At 37.2% G+C, this 27,805-nt stretch overlaps 1 protein-coding gene across 6 annotated transcripts in view; it reads left to right on the top strand.

Annotated features, from left to right (window-relative positions):
• tnr (tenascin R (restrictin, janusin)) overlaps positions 1 to 27,805 on the top strand; it is a 267,967-nt gene that overhangs the window by 93,623 nt on the left and 146,539 nt on the right. For 5 of the 6 annotated variants that reach the window (XM_036138170.1, XM_036138171.1, XM_036138167.1 and 2 more), the window contains one exon: positions 21,781 to 21,836. The exons of the other annotated variant lie outside the window; for it this stretch is intronic. The gene's annotated coding sequence lies outside the window, so the exon portion shown is untranslated. The remainder of the gene's footprint in view (positions 1 to 21,780; positions 21,837 to 27,805) is intronic. 6 annotated transcript variants of the gene reach the window in all.

The raw sequence follows: 27,805 nt of genomic DNA, 5'->3' as shown, positions 1-27,805 counted from the left end.
CTGGACCAAGCTAGGACCGGTCTCGGCATGGCTCGGTTTTTAGGTGTAGTGTAAACGGGCCTAATGAAACCTTGTTAGTGATGTGCTTTGTAAGGAATTAGTGTTTTTTAAAATAATTTTTATTAATGTACATATGTAATTGGTATTGCTGTTGTATTATAAAAGTGTGCAATGTCTCTGTGTAGTGTAACCCATTTGTTATCTCTCTGGGATAGCGAGGTGTATCTGGCCCCCAGTCCTGAGAGGTGAACCCCTTCATCAGGATGGGGGCAGGGGGGACCTCCCCTGTCCATACTCCTTGGGTTGGTGATTTTTCCGGAAGTTTCCCCAATCCCTTTTTGAATAACTGCTCATGCGCAAGACCGGCTTACCTTGCTCTTCTGCTCTTCAGGGGCAGAAGAGCAAGGTTTTTCTACTGAGGCCTTCCTCTTCTTCTTATAAACATAAACGCAGTTAATTTCATGCAACTCTCAGCCATGTTCAAAGTCTACAGTGAGAGCAGTGGAGCTACAATGAACGGATAACCACTAACCTAGCCATTAACCTAAACAGATACATAAACGAGTCTTTGAATTAAAAATATATTTTGCTTTTCAATATGTTTATTTAATTCTAATTTTACTTTATGTATTTTACCCAGCTTTCCCTCTTCCTAGGAGGCTTCTAATAATTTGATGGTTTCTCCTAATTCTTGAATGTTTTTGTTTTCTATCTTATTTTTATGAGATGAGAATGAAATCATTTTACCTCTCATCACTGCTTTCCCTGCTTCCCAAAAGAATAAACGCTGATGTCCCTGGTAGATCATTGTACTCTAAGTATGAAGCCCACTATTCTGTAAAATATTTAATAAATTCTTCATCTTTAAACAACTATGAATTAAATCTCCAGCATTTGTTTTGTAGGATTTTTTTTATTTATTTACAAGGGATAAAGAGACAGGAGCATGATCACTGACAGCAATAGGATGTATCACAGCATCTGAGATGTCAGACAGCAGCAAGCTGCTGATTAAGAAGTAGTCGAGACGAGAGTAGGAGTGATGGACATTTGAAAATAAAGTATATTCCTTACTGTTAGGATGAAGAGATGGCCATGCATCACAAAGACCATAATCACTCATGTATTGTTTGACTAAATTTAATGATTGTTGTATTAGACCTGTCTATTTCTTCATTTAGAGCAAAGTTGAAGTCCCTGCCTAAAAATAGAAAACAACCCAGGTGCATTGAATAGTTTTAAGGACTGAGGGGTCATGAACATTTGGGCCATATATACTGACAATACATAACTTTTGGTTATACATAGATATTTTTATCATTCATCTAAACTCAGGATCTAAAATTTTGTTTAGAATAGTGACAGTAATGTTTTTGTGGATTAAAATTGCTTCTCCTCTTTGTCAAGAGTTATAACAGGCAGCAAACACATTAGGGAACTCAGGTGAGTTAAGATCATTTACAGATGTAACTGATATTGTGATTTTCTTGTAATAACACAACGTCTGCCTTTAATCTTTTAAACTGGTTAAAAATCTTCAACTTTTTCACTCTGGTGCCAGCTTCATGCTCATTCCATGTCACAAACCTTAGATTCACCATAGATGTGAGTGGGAAGCTGAAGTTGAAAAGTGCAAGTTCATATAGAAATAGATATACACAGACCCAGGTGACATCATATAAAGTGCTTGTGGTTGTCTAATCAACAGGAAAGAGGTAGAAGAATAAGATAAAGAAATACAGATAATTAAGAAAGTGCAGAGAGGGAGAATGGGTGAAAGAAGAAGGACCATGACCCATAACACAGAAACCCAGCTCTGACTAACCAACATACCATGCAAATGTCCTGCTGAGCTGTACATACATTTAATGTATCACCATGTTCAGTTCTATTCTCTTTTACCCAGTGTCACATGTTTTAAATGCACCTGTTGTTGTGCTAATAAAGCAACAGAGTTACCTCCCTATCCCTGAACAACTGACCATTAGTATAAACTTTGTCTGCAGCCACTGTAGCCCTGGTGCGCTCTGCAATGCATTTCCTCCTGATTGGGAATAATAGTCGCCTGAGATCAAGGATTTCCTTTGAAAGCTGGTCATTGATGCTTAGGTTCGTTCCCTGTAGCTCTCTGCCCTGACTTCTGACCTGCTTTTTTTGCTTATAATGCTCGACTTTAGGTACTACTGGTCGAGAGTGGTTTTTATTGGGCTTCTTACCTCCGAGCCAGTGAACGTGATGAGTTTTACCTCACCAGCTAGAAGTTTCAGCTGCTGCCGGAGGAACTCACGGACTGTTTTTCCGGCATCCTCGTCTTGCTGCTCCGGGATACTGGCAAAGACAAGGCTATCTTTAATCCTAGTGCCCTGCACATCCAGAATGGTTTTCTTCATCTTCCCATTATCACCAGATAGCTGAATCAGTCCATCGGTGTGCGTCTTGATGTCCTCCCTCAGCAATAGATTCTCGGCTGTGAGTGAAACTAGTTGTTCCTGGCTGTACTCTAACGACTCCCTCAGAGCTTGAAATTACTTGTGTAGGACTTCTACCAAGGCTAGACAGGCATCCAGACTAGTTAGCTTCTTGTCTATGGATTCCAGAACGTCGCTGTAGCTCCCCTCTGGAGATATTGTGGAAGCGTGCTGGTCGAGATCGATAGGGAGTGTTTTGATGATGGTGTGTTTGTGATTGTGGAACTTTTTGGCTTCCCTCATTACGATGTTGTCGAAACACTCGTACAAGTAGCTCTTCAGGCTGGTAAAGATCTCCTCATCCAGTGTGTTTTATTGGGAAATATGACACAATTGTTAATATTTAAACATTATGATGTTTTATTTTAATTTATTGGCTTGCTTTTACCTGAGTAGATCCAATTGTTATTTTCAATATACCGCTATTTTACTTATGCACAGCTCTCGCGAGATCTCAGCTGCTCATCTCACCAATTAAATTCTAGGTGGCAACGTTTTGATGCAAGGACCTTTTTTTCTCAGAACTTATCAAATTTATTTGAAAGCACAACGCTTTCAGAAAAAACAGCTCCAGAAGTGTAGCATCACAATCTTGTTATAAACTTTAAAAACTGCTCCAGAACAGGAGCGTTACAAGCTTACAATTTCACAAACAGTTTGGACCCTTCAGTGTTCCTCTACCTCATCTTCCTTTGCAACGCTGTCGGTTCCCACCTCCTCGTAGTCCTTCTCCAGGGCATCCATGTCCTCATTTGACTTGACTTTGACGGGCTGTCTGTGCCACCATCCAAGCACAATATTTTAGGTAAAAACACACCCAGAATTCTACAGTGAAGTAATTACCAAATTTGATCTTGCTAAACATAGAACAGAACTTTAACCTTTAGAAGTTTCTGGTAATAGTGCCATTTAAATCTACAACAAAAAACTCCTATTGTTTTGGTTGTAATAATTCAAAATATATTAGGATTGTTTTTGAAGCAGCCAAGTTGTTCCACCCTACTGAATCAGAGATTTCTGAGCACTGTTTCATGCTTAAACCTCTAAATGGACCCTGCTAATTTCTTCTTCAATTTCTTCAGCCTCTTTTCTTTGCTTACACCATGTCAGCCTTATTTATAAAAGCTCACATCTGAATGTAAAATAGCCAGCTGGACTCCTGATTTACGAATGACCACAATCAATTTAAAGAGGGAATTTTCTCTAAGGTTATATGAAAGAGGCTGTAAATAACAAAGTGTTAAAGCTCTAAGTATGTATGGTGTTCATAGAGCTGTGTTGCTCTGGACAGAGATTTCTGATGCTGTTCCTGGGATATTTAAATGGAAATTCTGAAAGGAAAACAGTGGGCATATACATTTTTCTTTTTTTCTGAATAGGTCAATAAATTATGGTTTACAGAATATTCTTAAAAAAATATATTTTAAACTGGATAGCAAATCTTGGTATGCAACAGTTATGTCTTGGTTTCCATCTGGGAATGACCCAGAATTTTATTAATTAACAGATGGCCAGAAGATCGATGTGGATCTTTGACCTGACAAATCCACATTGAGCTGCAATCCTTTTTATGTTCAGGTTCCTGTTAAAGGAGAGGTCTCCAGTTGTATTTTGAAAATTTGCAACGCCCATGAGAATCAGCGTACATTTTAATTAATACTGACTTTCTCCATATTAACACTTCTGTTTCAAACATTTGTTGATACCAAGACCAGTTTCTGCATGACCTCTGGGGGGTATACTGTAATGAGACCACTAATGAAAGGACAAAGCACATGGAGACCAAACGTTCTGCATATTGAACATGCTGAAATTGCATTGAAATTGGCAATAACCTGGCCCAGCTATTTGAGTGACAGAACACAATTCAGCAACCCTTCACAGTCACCCATAGATTTCCATCTGCAGTGACACTCAGATGTCCAGTTTTACCTCGTCTCTCTGAGTCCTAAATTTAGATAATGGCTTCTGCAAGTTAATATAACTGGAAATTTCAATAGAAATGCTCTGAAACAATGATCACAAAAAAGATTGTAATGACAACCTTTTGTCTTGTGCGTACAAATTCAGGGATCAATCATTTACATAAAATACATACCAACAGGTTGCACTCATTTTGGTGTTCTTTTTTGTCCCTTTGTGAATGTATCACTCTTATTTTCACAGTTTCATTCATACTTTGTAATTTTTCAATCTTCATCTCAAGCTCCTTATATAGAAGTCTTATTGCTGTTAAGCCTCATCAGTTCAGGTTTCCCTGATAGTATAATCCTCTTCTCTGCTTCCTTCTCATGCTTCTCACCTCTTATTTTTTTCCTCCTAAGAAGACAAAGTTGAATGGCCCAATAGCTTTTAATTGCTATGGTTTTTATGTGGTCTGCTGAGAAATAAAAGCCACTCAGCACTTCTGTCCACAAGATAGATGCTGCCGATACTTCTCGCCGAGGTGCAGCATGGGAGCACACCCCGTGGCTCAAGGAAGTGCAGGTGAAGTAATAAAAGAAAATGGTTCGCTGCGAGGGGGGGGGGGAGGATCCAGTGCAATGGATTTCATTTTCTTATTGGAAACAAGTCACTCAGGGTCACATGCACAGTCAGACAAATTTAAATCCGCATGAACACACAAACAACCACAACTACACATTCGTGAGACAAAGAGCGCAGTGAGAGGAGCAGCAGCTTGTTAGCAGAAACCAGTTCAGTAATGAAATCTGCTCTTGCTGTTGGAAAGGCCGGCATATGGAGTCCGTCGCACAGTGACTCAGACTTGCACTAAAAATGGAGACTGCTGGAAATAAAAAGCATCGCTTGGATCCCTCCTGTGCTTGACTCGGTTCTGGCGTTATAAGGCTGAATGCAAGCCCTTTATCTCTAAAAGCCAGAGAGATTAGATGAACATTGCCCCTCTCTACCTCAGGGTATGGGCTTAAAACACTTTGTCACACCTATTAACACTAAACACTAAAACCATACTAAAACTCTGAATAAGCTTTACATCAATATATCACTTAGACTTGCATGGCCTACAAGTATATAACAATAGACATTTATCAGGCATTTGCATTTAAAAAATACAGGATTCTGAAGTTTTCAAGCTTGCATTTGCAGTATTGTCGAAACTACCTGAGTTAAAACATGATTTAATTCTCTCAAACGGCAAGAATCTGATGTTTCAGGGGTTTTTTTGTTGCAAGTTAAGTTCTTTAAAATATGTCAAGTCCTACTAGATGCACCAATGATAAGTAATTACAGGCCCATATCCAGTTTGCTAATTATGGCAAAGATCATTGAGAAAAAAATATTTATGAACAAAGTGTCCCATTTATGATAGAAAATCTCTTCAGTTTTCAGTCAGGCCACACTACAGTGTGACATTAGATTGGCAAAACCTTTAAAAGATATACAAAATGGTGATGTGTCAAGAATTGCTGTCTTGATGTTACTTAATCTCAATGCTGTATTTGACACAATGTATCTTGCCATACTGACTTATTGGCTGGAAAGATGTGTGGGATCGTCTGGTGCTGCTCTAAACTTGTTCAGATCTTTTATTTGGCAGGGGATCACTGTGTGCCATTGAGTACATCTGGGTGAACATGAATAAATTACAGGGTTTCTCAATGGTCCATCATCTACTTTTATCTATCCATCTAACGCTATGCTTTACATGTTTGTGAAATCGGTAAGTCAGTAACTTTTTACTATCCTGAAATTGCAAGTAATAAACAAAGAAAACAAACTGGGATAAATATAATTCTTACTGTTTGATCGGCTAATTTTATTCTTTCTTATATAACTTGTATGCACTATTTCCTGAATGGAAAGAAGGCAACCAAATTTAAAATAAATTTTCTTAGTGTGCTCACACATCACTGCAAATGAGTCATCTTCATAACTGCAGTCACTGAACATGACAGCAGGACATGCCTTTAACAGAACGGAGGCTATTCTACACACAGAAGACATTCCTGACATCCTGAAGGGAAATTAAGTATGGATCACAGTAAGTTATGCGATTACGCTGGAACTGAACCATGTCAGAAGTTCACTGAAGAGTTTAATTGCTATCCGTAAGATTGGATTTTGTTAGTCTCACCACATGATGGAAATTCAAAATCTGAGTCCATGAAAAAGTAATTACTTGCTTTACTGCTTAAGTGTTAAGAGGCTCTCATTATCTAGTTAAAACCCTTCACAATTCAAATTCAAAGGAAGCTCTAATTTGCTTTATTTACTGTCAAACTGCGGAGCTTATTTTTTTCTCTGTGGGTAAGATCCATTTGAGTGCTCTGTTTGACTCCTATTTTTGTTACTGTAAAACAGTCAACCATAATTATGATGAAAGGCTCTTGTCCATGAGGCTCACGTGCAACTTCTAAAGTGTTAGAAACATTTGCAGAATCTTATTTGAAATTAACTTTTAATTGAAATCCCAGTTTTGGAGTCTTAGTGTTCGTCACTATCATGATTGTATGAATTACTTCAAAGCTATGTAAATATAATTGGAAACATGGAAAAACCAAGAGAGCTACTTAATGTTACTCAGGTTAAAAAGCTATTTTAATGTAAAATACATTAAATAGAGTAAAATATAGGGACAACACTTTTTGAAATTGTTCCAACATGTAAAATGCAGTTGATGTGCTGTGCATAAACTTTGTAGCTACTGCAAATTTTCTACTGTATTTGTGCTTTTACTGCATGAATCAAATAATATTTAAATAACCAACTCGCAAAAACAACAACAAAAAAGCTGCAGCCCAGCAGCAATAGCCATGAATCCCAACAAGGAAATTTTATAGTGATATCATATGGCTATAACCTATAAAAAGTTGATGAATATGTAATAGTACAACACATTGTCAAGCTTCCTGCCTGGAAAACTCAATTAAATGTTAGCAAAGTATGTTCACAGCTTGCAAATGTTTGTCATGATTCAAACCGCAGGTTGTAGACAGTGCTGCAGTGGCCAAGGGAAACATTTTGGCATCAAAGCTCTCTGGTGGGGCTGCTTACTTAATTAGACTAGGTTACTGTAGTGATTTAGGCAGCAGAAAGCCATTTTTTTTCTAACTTGAGCTGGCAGCATACCTACTCGACTTGGAATCAGCCACTGGCTAGAATTACTTTCATGGAGTTTTCTACTGATTGAATGATAAGCTGGTTTGTTTATCAGCTGGATATCGTTGTTTTGTTTGTCTTTCAACAGTTTCACTGTATATAGGGCACTCCTCCAAAATAATGGGAAATCTCTCTAAAAACAGAATTAGATGGTACGCTGAGTTTTTGTTTTTCTGATCGAGTGGATGATTAATGATTTTCTCTGGAGCTGCGCATAACCTCATACAAATAATGCCATCCTACAACAGTGTCTGTAAGATAGTAGTTGTAAATGTTTTCTTCACATTTTTCTACGTTGCTCCAGATCACATATTTTGGTGTATTCAGCATCTTGGAAGACATATGGAACAGGATATTATGTTTAAAGCAACAAAGGAGTGGGAGGTTGAGTGCTGTGAAAAAGGACTTGTTTCACCATATAACACATAAATCAATAGAGCCAAAATAACAAATTATCTTGTATCAAGTTATGTGCTCATAGGTATCTGTCACTGTTGGTTGTATGTGAACATAGAAATGTTTGCTGCAGCTGATTCATTTAGTAACATAGCAAGAAAGCAGATTTTGTCATGACAAAACCAAATAATCAATACGGCAACCTTGATCTTTGTTCTCTGAAGAGCATATATCATTGGAGGAAGATTACAGTAAGGGGGAATGCAACACATGAAACATGCGACGGAACAGTAAAAATGTTTACAAATGACTGATAATGATGATAATGGTAAAATGTTATGTTAAAAATTAGATTTCCTCATCCGTTAGTGGCTCAACTCAAAACAAAGATCAAGTTGGAAAGGACGTGACATTATTAACACTAAGGCTTCATAAAAAAGGCTTAACACAAACCAGGGCATCGGATTAACTCCACTTTAAAATTTACTTCCTATCATGTACATCACTTTGAATTGTCTTGTTACTGAAAAGTGCTATATAAATACATTTTCCTTGCCTTTGTGCAGAACTGCATAGATCTAAACAATATCCCAGAATTTATTCCTCCAGCTAATTCTAGGTCATCATAAAGCTTCACACTGCTCTGCCTACAAATGTGTGCATTCAGTCTCTCCTGCTGAAAGATTAGGTTGTCCAAACACCCCATCTTTGACAGCACTTGCTTAAAAGGGTTGGGTTTCTAGATTTTGGCATAGCTCTATGTTGACATGCCTTGCAAGAAGAAATTGACTTAATAACCACTGATGACTTTAAAGATCTGTTTGATTCAGGAGACCTAGCCTCCTGTGCACAGTTACAAATGAAGAGATCCACAGCGCAGACTGTTTATATCTTCTTACAAGCTGGTCATGATCTTGTGGTAAGGTTATTAAATGTTCTCTAGCCAGACGGTAATTAATCACACAGACAGTCCACAAGTATAACAACCATACTCTTGAGAAATCCTGAGCTCAGCCATAGCTAACTAGAAATATTTCTTTTTTAAAAGCTAAAGGTTTTTCATAAATTCCTGAAATTGTGCTGCTAAATATCCCCTTTCCTCTAGTTTGAACTAATAATTTGCTAACACAACTTTGATTCTGTTGCTGCAGATCCTTTCTGATATAAGGATATGAGTTGAGTACAGCTATATACGATTAGAGAAATGCTGTGAGACTGGAGAATATCCTGTGCTCACATCCAAACATCCAAATCCAATTCCATGTAAAAAATAAAAAAAATAAAAGAAAGAAACAGTATAATGCTGACATCACTGAGTTTGATTGTGGCTCTGGTGTCTGGTGGTTTGTAGTGGAATCATGTCCTAATAGTTTAAGGTTTTATCAGACAATGACATATTTTTAACCAATGTTTTAAAAGACTTTCTTTGGAAGAACAGACACCTGTCTTGTAATCCTCCTTAGTCCAGTCATATGGACATCACATTCACTGTTGCCGTCAGATACTTCAGATTCAGATTCATCAGGCTCCATCATTCCATATCTCATGAGTTTTGGACAAACATCTGTTTTTATAATGAGACTGTTTCCAATATTTTATCTGGTTATCGATGACTGCCTTCACTGTGGCATTGGTTAAATTGTATAGTTAAACTGTACAATAAATATGTTGCTTTTCAACATAGACAATGTTATCATGGAGGCATTTGTTATGTCACATGAACCTTGCATTTCAATATTGGTGTATCATAATAATCATAATTCCCACTGAATTCAAATACTGTCATCAGGAAAATATAGCCATACATTTTTAGATTTCTCTACTTCATACTTTTTTTTTATGAAGTAGAGAAATCTTAGCCAGTGTGCAAATAATACTTAAAGATTTGACATAGGCACCCGATCCTCCCAATTCAGAATAAGATTAAGAGGATGTAGAAAAAAGAAGGATGGATTAAGTGTGATATAACATGTGTTAATTCATCACTTTTCCTTATTTGTTTGCAATCTAAAGGCTACTTTGTACAATTTAACCCTTCTTGTTTTTTTAGTAAAGTAGAATTTGTAATATTGTGCACTTATGATAATCTATTTTTTTGGTGTCTTTATTTCATTCGTGTTTCCATCCACAGTTACATAAAAAATATTTTATATTTCGTGGAACTGTAAATCTTGAAGATCTCCTGGTATAAATGATTACTGTGTGAGAAGACTAATACGTTTTATATTGATCCTGACTTCCTTTGCACAACCAAACTACAATGATTTGATTTAATCACAACCCCACAATATAACTGCATCACTTCATCTTTAAAATATGAAACACCAGCTTTAATACCACTTTAACCTTTTGTGTATCTTTGAAATTCCACAGTGGAAACTATACTATACATCTTTGCCTCGTTCTTCTGCTTTGAATGAATCTCACTTCCTAAAGAAAACCTCCCTTGTTTACAGGCAACATAGCAAACTGTTTTCAAGCAGATGATTTTTAAATGTCTAAAAAAAGGCTCCCAGAAATCAATGAAATGTGCACAGTTCATACACTGGATTTGCTTGAATACCCAGGGTAATAGAAAAACTTTTATCAAAGCTCCCTCTCAGTCTGCAAATGCAGTTTTGCTCATTGGCAGGCAAGGCCATCTTTTTTGAGATTATCAGAAAGTGTGTTACTCAAAAGAAAAGGATTTATTTCATATGCAGCACTAACAATTTAACAGACATCTTTCTTTCTCTAATGCCTTAGAGTCTGTTCAGGAATTTATTTTCAGTAAGCACTAAAGTGTGTTACTGAACTAATTTTATCATCAAAATATGCTTGAGAAAAGGAATTAGCACCTTGACAGTTTGTACTTCAGGTTGTGACAGTGAAATACATGTTTTATTTCTTAACTTAGCAATGCAAACCTGACCATAAAATAAAGCTGCAGTCGTTATATTTTTTTTTCTATTTCTTTTTAGGTATGTGAAATAAGCCCTGTTTTTGTCAATACACATCTTGGCGTGACTTCGATGATTGTTTGAAGGCTATTTTCTGTTCCAGATGTGTGAATAAGATGACACCAGCTGTATTTATTAGTAATCCTAGCCTTTGTTTACATTTTGTACAATGTTGTTGGTTTAAAGCCTGTTTAGAAACTTACATAAGGCAACAGATGAAAAACTAATTTGTCCTTGTCCTCCTGCGCATCTAAATAAAGTAGAATATCATTAAAAAGCTAATGTATTTCAATAATTCCATAAAACATTGAAACTCACTTATTATATCTGTAGATTCATTAAAGACCAAGTGATATTTTTCTGTTGTTATCTGTGGTAATTTAAATGATTTGCCTTTCACTTAATGAAAACCCAAAATTCAGGTTTAATAGGGGATAAAAACATTTCTGACAATGACCCTTAATATAAAATCATTCTTATGTTGCCTACTGAAAAGTACAGTATGTTTATTGTAATACAGTATATGCTTTTAATATTTGTCCATTGCTCCTTTGTATGAATTACTATATCAGTGTGGCATGGCATGGAGCCAATCAGCCTACGGTACTGCTGAGGTTTCAAGTAAGCTTAGGTCGCTTTAATAGCTGCCTTCAGCTCAATCACATTTGCTATGTTTACATGCACACAATTTCACGATCGGATTTAATTGCATTCAGATTACATAATAGGATTGTACCATTTATATGGGCACACAATTAATTAATCCGATCATAATGTGCATGTATATGCAGCTGGCTTTATTCAGAATTGAACCACTCTGACATGTGCAGTTATCAAATTCCCCTAAAAACAGAAAAAAAACCACAGAAGAAGAAGTACTTCTGATTTCGTCAAACAAACAAACAAAAAAAATTAAACAAAGCAGTATTATACGAGGTCATTTGTCTTCTGAGTGCCCAGGCTTGACTTGCACGATGTTGTAACTACAGTTGAAACGTTACTGAGTAAGCAACAATTTTCAGCTGTCTTATTTTTTCTAACAGAAAGGTTGTATCGGGAGTCCCGACAGTTTTGCTTCTCGATGTATTTCTGCTACTCAACAACGCGGAAATACGTCACGTTTACTTTGGGCGCGCATGTGCACCCAGGTCAGTTTGCCACATCCGGAATAACTTGAGCCAGTCAAGTGTTGTCAATTGGCATAAACCATCTCCCTCATTCAGAATATAATTTCATTAATCTGATCATCATATTCCGACTGGCTTGTTTACATGCCACATTTTTATTCCGAACAGCCCTTTATTCCGGTTACTTTTGTCTATGTAAACGTAGCTAATGTCTGGTTTCTCATATCTACCTCTTAACGATACTTTCCAGATTCTCTACAGAGCTACGTTTAGGCCATTTTGCTAACCAGTCAAGCACCGTGAAACCATGTATTGTTACTCTTGGCAGTTTGGACATGTTGAAAAATCAGGATGTCCATAAACCTTGTTTGCGGAGGGAAATACAAAGTGCTCTAAAATTTTCTGGTAGATGGCTGCACTGACTTTGGACTTGAAAAACAGTGAAACAAAACCAGCAGCGAATTTAGTCTCCAAATCATTGCTGACCGTAGACTAGGTCTGTTTGTGGTGGCTCTTGAAGCATTGACCTCAGCCACATGTGAATATCCACCAAGCTCTTGATTTGGGCTTTGTTTCACATACCCCTCAAGACAGTGGTTATTTCCATGCTTATACACCTTTTTCTACTCCACTTTCCGTGGAAGCCAGCTGTTGTGTGATCTTTAATATCATTTTTCATCATCTTTTGTCCTTTTTTGACCTTTTGTGGCTTTCCCTCCTTACAAAGGGAATTGACTGTCTGGAAAACTGTCAAGCCAGCAATGTACATGAAAGCCTAAAAATATTTTCTCCATACAATTGCTTACATTTAAATTTACTTCAAATCTAACAAAAGTAACCTCAAGTAGTTGTTGCATATTTTTCCAAACTGTGTTTTTAACACTAGCTTATACTTCTGTGCAGATTATTTTAGGATTTTTATATAAGTATTCTTTCTTTCATACTTTGTCATTCTTAATGGGGGACTCCTTCAGGATAACAAGTGCACCAGCCCAAGGATCATCCGTCTGGCTTTCAACAAATACTGGCTAAGATTTCTTTTTCTATGTTCTGTCTCAGGTGGGTGCTTTAAAATAGAGACACAGGCATCCATTTGTCTGGAATAATTACCAGCATTTTTGTACATTCTCACCATAAAGAGTGCATTCAGTTTAAACTTGCACTTTTGCATCTTTAGTCAAATTTGAAACGGTTTAGAACTTCCTCCTTATTCTGCTTTTCTTACAGTTTACCACCACAGAGTCCCTAGTTTTCTACTGCATGTTCATTCAGAATATTTGGAGTTGATACACTATCTAAGCAGTATTATAGCAGATATTATTTTGCTCTTGCTTTAATGTCTTCAGTTAACTTGCTTTTCAAGCAGTTTACTACAGAAGACCAGTAAAAGGTTCCCCTTGAAGTGCAGGGAAATACCCAGGCTTTTATTCCCTAGGGTCTGCATTGCTCATAATGTTCTCTCTGTAGCGAGAGTCAATAGAAAGTGATTGAGAACTGCTCATTTTCTCTCTCTCACGCTCCTTTCACAATCCCAACCATCGTCCAGGATTTCCACAGCCAGACCTGCAGCCCTCACCTCTGTGCACCCTCCAGGCGAAGACTTAGCTGTCTTTGTGGACTACAAAGACAGATGCAGGGAGTTTATTAATTGGATGATGAAGAAGTGCATTGACCTATTCAGACCTGATGAAACCTACGTATCTTTTTTTTTTTTTAAACCAGACATGAGGTGTGAGCATTGCATTATTTTCTACACAAACTAAAAACATTTTGAGGTGGGGGGACATAAAGAAAAAATAAGTTATTTGTAATGTCTTGAAATTTAACGTTTCAATTTCTGAAGAATCTGACAATATTAGCTGTTGTAGAGTTTTAGAAGACCACGTTTTAGGGAGCTCAGTTTAAACAACACAACGTTTATAATTTGTACTGAGAAGTCAAATTTTCTGAGTCCCATGTTGAAAAATATAGGCAAGGCAAGTTTATTTGCTTAGCACATTTCAATAACAAGACTCCTTTTACAACCACAACCATCGTCCAGGATTTCCACAGCCAGACCTGCAGCCCTCACCTCTGTGCACCCTCCAGGCAAGGACAAAGTGCTGTTAATGAACATGACATAAGAAAAGAAAACATACAGAGGAAAGTACATGGCAGTGGAATACCTAACCCTCCACTTTAGACAGAATTCTCAAACAGTATAACGGGAGGTCCTATGATTTCTCCAAGTACAAGTTCAATATCCGTGTGGCTATAATGTAGTCAAAAGTCCCTTCAAAAAATATTTTGAAAATATTGCCATGACTCTTTGTATGACATTAAACCAGTCACACATAGTACTGTAGAATTTCTATTTGTGAGCAGATCTCTTTAATGTTTCAATGCAGAAATTGGAGAAAAACTAAATATGATCAGGTGAGAGACAAAAGAATCATAGCTTTAGGTTTCAGAAGGCTTTTTAAAATTTCTCTGAATTGTTTCGCAAATAATTGCTTTAAAACATAATAAATGTGTAAATCTTGAAATTATGAGTAAATAATAAAACAACAAAATAACATAACAACAACTTTACAATGTGTTATTATTAATAAGACTTTAATATTTACAGATAGACATTGTTCTATGTCTGACAATTTACGCCCAGTAAACAGAGTTTAGTTTTTTGGTTTCAACTTGAAAACAAGGGCAGGAACCTTAAATCATAGTGAGACATTATTTATTTATTTACTTATTTATTATAGTTAGTTGGCACTCTATATCATGACAGTCTATTCATGTGGTGAGTATACCCTCCTGTCACATGGGAGACCGGGGTTCGATTCCCAACAGGGAAAACCCCCGTGGCTTGGTCAGGGCCCCTGCCGGGGGTCAGAGCGCCCCTGGAGCCTCGGGTCCCTGGGGCCTCGGGTCCCTGGGGCCCACGGCTGGATACGCTCCAGCACAACTGGCTCCCGGGGCTTTGGCATTGTGGCTGTTAGGGGATTTCCTTGGGGCCGTCTCTCCTCTTCCTTTGGGTGGGGGAGGCAGATTCCCTGTGTTGGCCCCTCTTGGGCACCTTTGTTCTTAGGGTCCCTCTGGGCATCTGGGGTTTTGGCACTGGGGCGGGTCTTTGGCTCTTCACAACCACTATTGAGCATTTTTCTCATGGATAAACCTTACATACACAAATACACTCTCACAGACACCTGCAGGTACTTGGATCCGGGTACTTACAGATTCACTTCTATACAGAAAACCCAGGTGAAGAAGCAGACTGAGGATGTTGTATCACTATCTCTCTTTTCTGACCTCTTTCTCTTTCACCTTTTCTCCTTCTTTTGTCTTTTCTACCTTCCTGTTTCACTGTCCATTTAACATGAAATATTTCCTGTACAGATTACAATAAAGCTTCTTGCATATACAAATCAAGCGAATCAGTAAGGCTCCGCTTGGTTTTTGGCATTAAGATAACAATTCTTATTGCCACATTGCCCGACAGGACACACACACACACAAAAAAACAAAAAAACAAAGGCTGGTGATAGCTTCCACTACTTTAAATGACTAGTCCAAAAACCCCAAAGCGCTTTGCTCTAAAGTCAGGCATTCACCCATTTACACCCTTACAGTAAGCTAAGGTAGTAGCCACAGCCACCCTGGGGCAGACTGACAGAAGCTGCCATACATCGGCCCCTGCCAGTAGGCAATTTGGTTGAAGTGTCTTGCCCAAGGACACAATGATTGAGACGGTCAGAGCAGGGGATTGAACTGGCAACCCACCAGTTACAGCACAAGCTCCCTAACCCTTGCACCCAAATGACAAGTTGTAACTGAGATGTTCACCACAACATCAGGATATGGATTTAGGGCAATCCCACATCTTTCTTTTGGAAGAACAGCAAAAACCACAACACAAAAGGTCAAAACAAAATAGAGCAGTCTGCTACCTGCAGGTGTTTATGTTGCTTGTTAGCATGCAACTGTAAATAATACATTTTAGCACCCAAGGGACAAGCACCCAAGCAAACCTGAAAATGCCTTGGGGTAGTTGTTTCCTCCAGCCAGCTCCAAGGCACTTCTGCCCAGCTTTTGTCTTTAAACACACTGCATTCCAAGTTAATTTGATTATTTCATGATAGATCGATCTTTGCCTTGCAGGGGTTTGTTAATATCCAGCTGCACAGGTGAATATCTAATCTAACACTGGATCTTACTAAAATTGCTAAACTTTATCTTTCCTGCTATGGCGTACTCTACATGAACAAAATACACTGTAGAATTTGCAATTTAGATTGTAGAAGGTATTATTTTATATTTCTACTTTAAAATGTGATAAAACTCTCACATATATTGTTTAAGACAATACCGTTTTTTGTAAAAGTAAATTATATGAATCATTAACTTTGAGTGGTTTGAGGAACAGATATTTAAACTAAATTATTTTTTCTTATCTCTTGTAACAATGTTGCAGTGTGCTAAGTTGTATTCAAAGCACCCACAATATGAGATTAAAGAAACTGAGGAAGTTTTTCTATTGTCTTCAGTTTATACTGATGATCACAGCAACTTTTTGTTTTCTTGTTGTGTTTAGCCAGCCATATTCTTTCACTTTGTGCTTTGAAACACAAAATGAAATAAAACCCTTTCCAGTTAAAATGCTCCAGTGGACCATGGAAGGAGACCCTTTTGATGACACACTAAACGGTTTTTATTTTCTGGTGGAAGAAGAGGGTCTTGAACCAATTTTTCACTGGTGTAAAGATGGCAAAGGCAGGTTTTGGTGTAGCAGTTGATGAATGGCTGGTGGGAGGGAATCCATCTGCTGCATCAACATGCGGGAATAGGATCGTCTACTGTACAAAAAGAAAAAAATACAGCGAGAGACTGATTCCTTTAAGGTCTGAACACATAGTGGAGTACTGTGACACGTTTTTGTGGGTGTGTTTTGTGTGTTTAAGTGTGAGATGGAGAGCGAATGTCCTTCAATCTGTTTCTCACTTTTTCACTTCTTTTTCCTCTAGTTCTCCCTCTCTCACTCGCACAACCACACGCACCCCCCCCCCACCCCCCACCCCACACACACACACACACACACACACACACAACAATGTAGACGTGGCTGTGTGCCATCTTGCCTAAATACCAACTATCTATCATCCGTGATATTTCATATTTTTTAAATTCAATAAGCCAATATGATTTATGTAGTGGCTCGGGTGGTTTTGGTACGTTAAGATTTAAGGCTAGAGACAGTAAAATACATTGAGTAGTTCTTTGTGTTTAGTATTTTCAGTGACCATGAACAATTCCTGAGGACTATTTTTCAGTGTTTTAAGTTTTAACCTAATATATGAGTGCACAATCACATTTCCATTACATCTCACAGTATAATATCAAAACTGGCCTGTTTTAAGCGAGGCCAGGCTTACCCAGTGCACTCAAATATATTCTCTGTGAATTTCTGACCACTCGAGAAGAGGGAAGTTTCTACGTCAATGTTTTTTTTTTTTACCATTTCTGATCTCAATAATGATTCACTAAGAAGTTTTAATTTCAGTATAGCTTTCAATGAAACAAATGATATACAACCATTCAATCTTTTGAGAAAATTCCCTTAAATTCTATAATTATTTCACTAAGATTAATTGATCGTATTTATCTGACTATTTTCATAGATAAATAATGCAAGGTACAACTTCAAATATAACATATATGTCTTTATTTCAAACAAATCCATCTAGTCTGACACAATCACTGTAAAATTATAAGCAAAAAATTCTGAAATCATTATCTACTTCTACAAATCTAATTTTGCACATTTTCTGTAACCATAGTTTCTATTCCTATTTTTGCCTCATGATAACTGTGCACCTCAGTCAGTAGTGTATTCTACCCAACTTCCTGTCCTTGGATTGGTGCTATTTCTTAGTAGCATTGAAGACACACAGAACATATTTACTATGTACATTTATTTCTGTCTCTTAGATTTTTTAATTATGCACCTACATTTTGCAATAACAGTGATCCTCTGTGGTTCCTGTTCCAGCAAATAAACAGTAGAAGAATAATGAAATATACATTCAAAATCCTCCCTCTGTGTTCCTGCCAACATTACAAAGCTCTCGGAGGAAAAAGTGGTCCATATGTATCAATGTATTTTCACAGTCCGACTGCAAATATATTAAAAGTGGCACAGGCTTGTGTGTGACTGTGTACACTTCTGGACAAAGGTTTATTTACACTCATGATAGGCTTAAATGTCATAACAATTTTGGACTTTTAAATATTTATTTCAACCATTATTTTCAGAGTGGAATGGCAACATGCAACTGCAGTAATGATAAAAAATGGCAGTTTATTATATATATTTGTTCTAATCCACACAGCATCATAATTCTTCATACAGGTTGGGTTTATCTTTGTAAACCACTGCTGAAACCAACCAAACAATCTCAGTCACTTTTGGTAAAAAGCTGGTTGAATAACAGGTTGAGTTTGAATTCAGTGTTTGTGTGTTCTGTATCTAAAAATAGGTTGCTAAGCAACAGCATAAAATGGTCAAGGCGGCACTTAAAATATATGTTTGGGATTTTTGATAATTATTTATATTGATAAATGTGATTTCTATTTTATCGATATGCTTTTTTTCCTAAATGTCCAGCCCTATTTCAGCATCTTTCATTTAATGACTATAGTTCTGAAATTGGTGCTACCTGGGTTGTTTTTTAACATCTAAACCATTTACTTTTCATTTGATGGTGATCGTTTGGGTAAGAAGGTTGAAAATTGGGCCCAACTGGGAGCTGGACATAGATCAAAACCAGTTATGAATGGATACATCTGGCTAACATTATGTTTCTGGAAAAGCCACAACCTCATCTTTGAGGGAATTTGTGAACTATCCAGAAAAAGGTAGTTTCAAAGCAAACAAACCAACCAATTACAATGGACTTCAACAATTGTGACAACAATTGTGTATGTCACATTTTAACCCTGTTTCTAATAGAAAAAATGCATATAAACTCAAAGTTGTGCACCTATTTTTTTAAATCAATTGAGTTATATGTTATCTAATTGTAGAACCCTAAAAAAGAACAGTTCACAAAGATATAAAAGGTATTGAATTTAACTCTCGGTTTTGTTGTGGCTGGATGAATTGATTGGGATGGCCAGCTTTGCCCTTAGCCTCGTGAGACCATCCTGATCTCGCGAGCTTTCAAGGTTTCACTCGCAGATCAGTCTGGATACTTTCCGTTAAAGAAAATTTGGAGCCGTTCACCAAACGAACGTCCAATCAGCGTTGACTTTGAGGCGGGTTGAGGTGTGACGCAACCAGAAGCGCGACAGTTCAGTCTAAAGAACATGGCGGCTTCAGCCGATGAAACTAGCGTTAGCGGGGCTATCGAGCAAGTTTTATCTGAATTACAGAGTATTTCTTTGCTGAGCTAACGAGCCTTTACCTGCAGCAGCAAGAGTAGCTTGGCTTGTGGTTGTGTTTTTGTCGTCGCTCTGTTACGAGTGACGATGAATCTGATTGGTTTATTTGGCCCGTCTATCACCAACATAGGCCAATCAGCTAACCAGTATTTTCGCCCCTTCCCAAAATTACTTCAACGGAAGGTTTCCAGATGGATATGCGGAGCAAATTTATCTGGCGGAGTCAGGTAACTTTGCCCTTGGACGGCCCCTGAAACCAGTGGAGGTGGGGGGAGACAAAAAGACTGTAAGAAAAGAACATAATTGATGGACAATGTCGCCCACCCCATGCATGGAGATGCTGCAGAACTGAAGAGCTCTTTCAGCGACAGACTGCTGCATCATAGATGCTCAAAGGAGTGCTTCCACAGGTCCTTCATTCCAGCTGCTGTTAGACTTTATAATCTCTGCTGCTCACAACACACTCAATAAGTGTTTACAGGATACTAATGGTTGCACAGATTCTTAATCTGACCAAAAATCATTTACATCATCTCTTAGATCCTGACGTCCATTGTTTTAGCTTTTTTCATATGTTTGCTTGTAGAATCATTCATATTGCATAGTTTTCTCATATTCTGTAAGTCACCTGCTGTCTTTCCTCTATTTAACTTAAATGTTGCATATTGTATGCAATGTATGCATCTTTACATGAATAAACAAAATTATCAATTGAATATGTTTTCCCTTTCTATTAATTATTTTAAATTAGTTCTCTTCTGTGTTACAACTTAGCCGTACATTAGCTTTTTTATTCATATCATCTAGTGTGTAACTGGTGTATCCTGTCTGTGTTTTTGCCACTATCTTGGCTGAATTTCCCCGTTATGGGACAGTAAAGGTATTTCTATGTGTATTCTATTCTATTATTCTATATCATAGGTTTATCCAGTAAAAATTGGCACCATCCATGTTATTATCACTAATTCCATATTTTTAAATTTGGTAAGGTGCAAGCGACCAAAGTCTTTGACTTGGAGATTGAAGTCTGCTTTTTTGATTCTCGTCACCTACAAGATGCTCACATCATTTTTCAAAGTGTTTCATTTTTCTTTGTTTCAGTTAATATAGTTGATTTTATTCCCTTGTTTTGCTTCTTTGTTATTCTGTGAGGTCTGACAACAGAATGGAACAGAACAACTTTCCTTCATACTCATAAATAAACTGAAGAGGGAAAGGTAATGGAGTAGAGAGCAGTCAAAGATTGTAGAGTATAATCCTTACAGATCTGTGTGTTTGGTTTATAAAACAAATCCTAATATTTTGCTATAGATACTTGTCAGTCTTGTGTTTACACTTTTGATGCATAACACTGTTCTATTGCATTCACATATACACCTGTGTTCTTATTCGTATTTGTATTACCCTATATGTGAAAGGGCTTATGTGTAATAAGTACATTATAATCTGCAAAATGGTTGCCAAACATCTACTAAATACAGTAGGTAAACATCATGAATTTTGTATGTTTATTCTCTTATAAATAAGGACATATAGAGACAAGTGTCTCTCTTTCTTTGAATGTTTGAAGCACTGACAGCACAGCTTACTTCCTTTGTCAATCAGTCTGCTTTTCTGGAAGAAAATCATTTGGAAAACAAATTAGAGTTTTTAGAGTATTAACCTCTGAGACCATATCAGCCTGGCCAGCAAAGCATGTCATCGTATCTTACAGGGGGTGAGTGGAACAGTGGTGAGAACAGACAGAGCTTGCTTTTGTGTTTGCGTGGGCACAGATTTATTTTATTTTTTGTTGTTTGTCATGAGGTGTTTCTCAAGAGGTGTGTTGCAACAAAAATCCCCAGCAGTACACGAGATGAAGAAAACAAATGAGCACTTTTCCTGTTTTCTGTGCTGAAAGAGGAGCCTCTGTGTGCTCTTTTTCTATCTCAGCAGGGAAAGGTGTAGATGTGTAGGCCTCTGTGAACTCTTTTTCTGTGTGTGAGCTTTTCCTATGTTTGCTTGAATGTTTGTCCTTAAGAGATGAGGATATGGAGGCAGAGCTTGTTTGTGCTGTGAATATAAATGCTGATTTACACTGCTAAGTTTGCATATAGATGCTGTCAATTAAAAAACAATATAAAGAGTAGGTTTTTACTCACATTTCAGTTTATGTTATGGCGTGTGTGGGATGTGAAAAAGCATTTGTGACCCTACCCTCAAGATATTTGCATTTCATATTATTTTGACCATGTGTTTTACTCTTGAATCACACAGAAAGCAGTATGTGTAATTACTGTAAATCCAATTAAATATTCCCTGTCTCTTGGAAAGGTGCAGTCACAGAAGGAGCCTGGTTACAAGAGAACAAAGTTCACATAGGGATAAAGGTACAGTCTGCACATACACCACACACATACACACACACACACACACACACACACACACACACACACACACACACACACACACACACACACACACACACACACACACACACACACACACACACACACACACACACACATACACACACATACATGCATACACACATATCCTAGTTACTGAGGACCGTGCCTTGACTTTCATTGACTTTGATGGATTTTAAACCCATTCTATGGGCTATGCCTAAACCTTTAGCAGTACATACCCTAACCCTAAATGTTTTTGATACCTTAGTCCTAACCCCTAGCTCTAAAAAAGTTAGAACCAGAATAGGGTCCTCACTTTACATTAAAGTCCTCACTTTACTAGTAAAATGCACAGCAAATTTTCTCACTCAGTGGCAAGTACTAGTATGTACACACATGCATATCTATCTATCTATCTATCTATCTATCTATCTATCTATCTATCTATCTATCTATCTATCTATCTATCTATCTATCTATCTATCTATCTATCTATCTATCTATCTATCTATCTATCTATCTATCTATACCATATTTTTTGGACTATAAGGCACACATACAATCATTAACTTTTCTCGAAAATTGATGATGTACCTTATAATACTGAGAGCCTTATATATGATTACGATTGTGCTTACTGGTCAATTTTTTGTGGTACAATGCACTAAAAAAATCTGCAATGTGTAAGTACTACTTTGGTAAGCAACAAAGCTGCTCAGCTCAATGGCCATTCAGAGCATTAGGTACACTGCGTCACTACCTGAGCTGTCTACAAGACTGCCTGACTGTAATGTCAAAACTACAAGTGCATTCATGTAAAGACCCCCCAGATACTTGGGTGTAGTTAACTCTGCAGAGGTCTGCGCATACTCGAGGCATACTCAAGGTGGACTCTGCGCAGACTCCGCGCATTCAGGTACGTGTCACACTATAAACTTCTCGGAGGCAAGAAGTCTTTACATCAAACTGTTTTATAAGTGACACCAAGCTTGAAACACTGAGGTGCTCCAACCAGGTGGTCCCAACGACGCGTGGCATCACAGTCCCTCTCTGTTTTCACTGAAACGTGTGCGGTGGGGGATGCTGAAAACGAAACAGCTCTAGGTGCTCAGCTAGATAATCATACATTGTACCATCCGTTCCACCGCTTCATCCCAGTGGCAGAAAGTGAGGGAATTGTAGGAATTTTCCACAAGAAATGTAAGCAATTGAACGCTCGACTATGAAGAGTAAAACATCCACGGAGAGTCAAGCTCACAGTATGCACACAGTATGCCCAATTATGTGGGAGCCCTTAGGCAGCCCACACCTGGAGTATGCCCTAGCAACAATTAACCTTGTAAGTTAATTCAATATATACGTTACATTTATGTAAGAAACAGGGCAGTCTAGTCCAACTGTGCTGTCCTCCCGACAGAGACGGATAGCTCTCTCGCTCAGGAGCGAGCTGTGTACGTGAAGGAGTGGAGTGATATTACACACTTGGGAAGAATATTTAGTGCGCCTTATAATCCATTGCGCCTAATGGTCCAAAAAAAAAATACATCTATATAGATCTATCTATCTATCTATCTATCTATCTATCTATCTATCTATCTATCTATCTATCTATCTATCTATCTATCTATCTATCTATCTATCTATCTATCTATCTATCTATCTATCTATCTATCTCTATCTATCTATCTCTATCTATCTATATAAATAAATATAAAACACACGTACACTGACATGGGTTGACTGTAGCAAATGTCAGTATTCTTTCTTCTGGCTACAGTGTGATATTCATTTTAAAAATATAATATTCTTAGTGACTGCTGTGTGTGCACTGGCTTATTGTGCATCCATCAACCTGAAGCACATCTAATCAGACAATTAGCCCTCATCTTGGACAAATTTTAAAGTATCTATGCATCACCATAACTGGCTTTCTAACAGGAATACAAATGGATTGTCAGATAACAACCACATGGTACTGATGTGCACAGACAAACACAATAGGAAATGGCCGTTAACAGTTTAAAGCTATACCACGGCTTTAAAAAGTTGTAGTTTCATAACTGCACAACATATTTCATCATACCATTCCTACAGTTGAAATTACCTTGTAATGAACTACTGCAAAAAGTAACCAGTTGACTTGAGGTTTTTTTTCCAGCTGTAGGGAGTGGTGAGTGACTCCTGCTCTAAACCTAACACGCAAACACTTTTCTCACTCAGCTGCAGGTGTAACTACATATATGCATACACACAGCAACTACTGCTGCGTTGGACAAAATGCCACATGACCCAAGGAGAATAACCTCTGCATCTGATCCTAGGTCCAACTGCATAGTTAAGACCAAACATATTGTAGGAACTATTTGAGACTGTTGTTATGTAAGTATTAAATGCACTATTGTATGGTAAACTTGTGGGCCATACCACTTTGAATGCAACATAAGAAAACCCCCAAAACCTATATAGCGGTCCCCTGGTACAATATTTTTTCAACCAAATTCTTTCATGGAAAATTACTTTTTAATTAAATTAAACTGCCTTTCATCCTCTTCAATTGCAAATTGCTATATTTTTTCTTTTTATGCAACTCTATAACAGTGTTTTTTTGGAGGACCCATTCACATTGTCTGTCTCACAGTCTAATTGAGTTTAAGATGCTCAATTCTCAGGACGATTGGATTTTTAGCTGATGTCCCGACACACCCAGTATCAACCCCCAATTACAATCTATAGCAAGTATCATCAAAATTTGCATTTGACTAGTTTAATCAGATTACTACATGTACGTCTGAAAAATGTTAGATGAAAAAGTCATTTAAATTTATCGACCGTGTGTTCATCAGATTTGGCAGTTTTAAATGATGCTTTCTTCCGCCTTTCTTTTCTACTCATTACTGATTCTCTCTGTCTCTCTTTCTCTGTCTATGAAGACCCTTCATTATAAATCAGAATATACAACTGTTGATCCAGTGGGAGACAGTGTGTGTGTTTTTAGTACTTTGCATAGCAGTTTATAAAAAAAAAAAAACAAAAAAAAAAAAAACTCAGGCATGGTTACTAGCTTTCAAAGGTTGCTACATGAAGCTTTATGATGACATCTTCAAATCACATACTTTGTTCCTGCCTGGCTGGTATTTTTCCGTGTCCTTTTCTCATGATGCCTGCTAAGTTGTGAAGTGCTCCTGTCCCTCCTCCAGCAGAACGTAAACACAACATGATGCCGCCACTGTGGCAGTACTTTATAGTTAGGATGATGCCTTTTGATATGCAAACTTCTCCCTTTTCTGGTCATTATGGCTCGACACTTCAATTTTAGTTTCATCATTACATATAATTATGTTTCATACATACATTTCGAGTTTTGTGGGAAGCAGAGGACAAATAAAGGGAAGCAGAGGACAATAACAGTAGTTACACACACATCAGCAGATGAAGGTGTAGAGCTAGAGGTGTGCAATATCTGAATGCAAAAAAAAAACCTGCATGCTTGATCTTCACAGAACATTTTCACATTGAACTGATGAAGATCCACGTTTGATTCAAACATCTGTAAATGATAAAAAGAAAAATAGTGTGTGGGCTCCCCCTCATTCACAGGTGTCTTTAGAAAATTTATGAGTTTATCAAAGTGCCTAAGATTTCAGGCACTTTGATAAACAATGAAGATTATACATTCCTGAAGCGTCTGCAATCAGCAATCCTAACAACAGTTATATTAGGGTTGGGTCAATGTTTTATGGTATTTTTCGGAGAAATTAGCTAACTTGTTTTAGCATAGTTAGTTGAATCCCCTGTTAAAGGAATGTCTGAACAGTTTTAGTTCATCAGGTGATACTTCTTGCAGAAATCAATCATTGTGTTTCATTTGAACTTTCTGCATTGGGAGTGTGATTCATTACTCTTTTTAATTACTCATGGGTGAAACACCTTGCTAATCTTCATCTGGTAATTAAATATTCTGCTTATAGATCTGACAAAATAGACTCAAAACCTGTTGTGAGTACATGCTGGACAGTAGAGATAATTCACACAGATTTCTATTTTTGAGCAGAGATAATCAGGAGTCACAGTTGTCTACGCTATCAGTCCTAGGCACTGAAAGTTAAAAGCATGTTTTTTTTTAATGGATAATGAGATTACATGTGTTATTCTCTATTAAGAGGATTAACATAAGATTCCTACGGTGTGCAACCCCTGACTGTTTATCATACAGTCAGACAGGACAAATGACACCGCCATGTGAATATTAATCAACTCTGTAATTTAATGCAGTCATTTAATTTGTCGCTCAGTGCCTTACAGCAGTGTACAGTGATTTGTTTTACTGCGATGTTGTATAATTTATAGAAAAATGGTCCACTATAGAAATCTCATTAATGTTCATTTACAACTTTGTCTTTCTCTCTGCAGTGTAGATCTAACAGTTTTATGGCATCAACAGCTATATAAACTGTTCCTATTAAACCAACCCACTCATCAGATACGTATGACTGTTTTCACTGGAGGTTTTAGATTTTTTTTATTTTCTAAAGCTGTCTGTAAAAAAATGCATTTTTGTTAGAAAACAATTTGCTATCTTGGTGTGATCTAAAATATACAAGGCTTGACACCAGTAACCACATCCTAATTTGTCTGTTGATTTGATTCAATATTTAATGTCTGCACATATGAAACACAGTGAAGCAGGTTAACAGTTTAGGGAATAATCTTCTTCACTGCTGTATGGAAACAATTAGAGGCTGTCAATAGCTGCAGAGAAAGAAGGTAATTAAATATAATGATGAGTCAAGAGGAAGGACAAAAAAAATAAATACCTGTTGATTCAATGACAACCTATCATCTGGTTAAACTGTTCCCTTACTCCTCCTGTTGTTAAATAGAAGAAAACAATCCACCCACATAATTAGTCCTGGTTTTATATCCACTCATTTTTCACAACCGAATGATTGTGGTGTTCCTGGGTTATTCTTAGATTTATATTTGATTTAAAAATGTTGTTATAGTTAAGAGCAAATAAATTATATTTTCACTTTTTTAAAACAGAAAACAGAACATATAAGACCTGAAATCAACCGAGATTTTAAATCAACCGATTATGTAAGAGCCTTTAGACAGCTTGTGCCCGGAGTACGTGCTAGACGTGCCAATAAACCTAGTAAGTTAATTCACTATAAAAGTTACGTTTATTTTGGCCTTATGTTAGAAACAGGACAGTGTAGTCCAACTACTCTGTCCTCACTGTAGCTTCCAGAGGTACTTCCATCTTTCCAGGGCCAAATGTGGAGCTGTGTCCACACGTCCTGGGACAGATCACCCTCCAGGACACGGACTACAGATGACTTTGGTCAGTAAATCCATCATTACTCAATAAAAATATAGCCTAATTGTACTATCTAAATATTTGACGTATAAAAAAATGTTAATGCTTAAATAAATGGTCAAGAGGACTCTTAACACAACGCAAATTAACAGAAAAGTTCAGATCGTTGAATTCAAGCAAAATTACACTTTGCATCACTGAAAATGTGTTGACATTTACATCGTTCACCGTTAATATAATCCTGAATGTGCCTTTACTTAGAGATAACATGTAAATCACTTGATCCATTCGTCTTGCTGGTGTTCAGTTTGAACATAGCTTTAGACTCCTTTTGTTAACAAACATGCAATAGCTAATGACTTCGAGTTACTTATCGTTGTAACATAAAACATATACATTTTGTTATATAATGTACACTACTTTTGAACTGAAAAGCGTAAATAAAAAAATAAAAAAACTGGTTTCAACGAGTTCCGCTGAGCCATATGGCGACCAGCCCAAAAGTCCAGTCTCCTTCTACCTCATGCAGTGTCGGTAACAAACCAAGAAAGTTTGGTTACGCTAATTATAAGAATTAGTGTCACACAGCAGCACACTGTTAATAAAAAAAAAAATTAAAACAATAAAC

Source organism: Fundulus heteroclitus, chromosome 6 (assembly GCF_011125445.2).
Source record: "Fundulus heteroclitus isolate FHET01 chromosome 6, MU-UCD_Fhet_4.1, whole genome shotgun sequence".
Classification (NCBI taxonomy): domain Eukaryota; kingdom Metazoa; phylum Chordata; class Actinopteri; order Cyprinodontiformes; family Fundulidae; genus Fundulus; species Fundulus heteroclitus.
Note: the sequence above shows the minus strand (reverse complement) of the source record. Positions and strands in the feature narration are given on the sequence as shown.